The following is a 1,034-nucleotide window of genomic DNA, read 5'->3' as shown; positions in this document are numbered from 1 at the left end:
TTTTTTTAAGTAGAACCAGTTTATTGGTGAATTAAGAGAGGGAAAAAGAGAGATGACAAAGTAGGCCTTTTCAATTTTTAAAAAACAGAATCATTACTTAAAAGTGCTATAACCGGGGCCGGGCCGTGGCGCTGGATGTAAGGTGCCTGCCTTGCCTGCGCTAGCCTAGGATGGACCAAGGTTCAATCTCCCGGCGTCCCATATGGTCCCCCAAGTAGCCAGGAGCAACTTCTGAGCGCATAGCCAGGAGTAACCCCTGAGCGTCACAGGGTGTGGCCCAAAAACCAAAAAAAAAAAAAAAAAGTGCTATAACCTCTGTACTATCTGTTCTATTCTTTTTTTTTTTTTAATTTTTGGAACGCTTCACGAATTTCGTGTCATTCTTGCGCAGGGGCCATGTTAATCTTCTCTGTATCATTCCAATTTTAGTATATGTGCTGCTGAAGCAAGCACTATCTGTCCTACTCTTACTTTTGTTCATTGGTTTGATTTGTGAGTTGAGTGCTTAATGTTTAACCTCTTTCTTTTTTTTTCTTTTTTTTCTTTTTTTTTTTTTGATTTTTGGTTTTTGAGTCACGCCCAGCAGCGCTCAGGGGTTTCTCCTGACATTCCTGGCAGGCTCGGGGAACCATATGGGATGCCGGGATTCGAACCACCATCCTTCTGCAAGTAAGGTAAACACCTTACCTCCATGCTATCTCTCCAGTTCCAAATTTTTACCCTCTTTCATAGCAATGCTGATGCAAACAATGCAAAGAGAATTTTTTTCTTTTTTGTTTCTTTATCTTGGTTTTGGTTCTTGTTTTTTTTGGGGGGGGGGTGTGGGTCACCCCAGGTGATGCTCAGGGGTTACTCCTGGCTCTGCACTCAGAAATCATTCCTGGCAGTGCTCAGGAGACCATATAGGATGTCAGGGATCCAACACCTTCCCTTGCTGTGCTATCACTCTGTTCCTGAAATTTTTTTTGTACCCCCACTGGCATGGCTGTGTGTAGCCTGGTGGTGATCTGACACAAGGGACTGTCCCCAGATGG

General features: G+C 43.7%; 1 non-coding gene across 1 annotated transcript; it reads right to left on the bottom strand.

Annotated features, from left to right (window-relative positions):
- Positions 1 to 347: 347 nt before the first annotated feature.
- LOC125996753 (U6 spliceosomal RNA) lies at positions 348 to 453 on the bottom strand. The gene has a single exon (XR_007491434.1). It is a non-coding gene; the product is annotated as a U6 spliceosomal RNA (small nuclear RNA).
- Between the last annotated feature and the right edge of the window lie 581 nt (positions 454 to 1,034).

The sequence above is a fragment of the Suncus etruscus genome, chromosome 18, assembly GCF_024139225.1.
Source record: "Suncus etruscus isolate mSunEtr1 chromosome 18, mSunEtr1.pri.cur, whole genome shotgun sequence".
Lineage (NCBI taxonomy): Eukaryota > Metazoa > Chordata > Mammalia > Eulipotyphla > Soricidae > Suncus > Suncus etruscus.
This window is presented reverse-complemented; position numbering and strand designations above follow the sequence as displayed.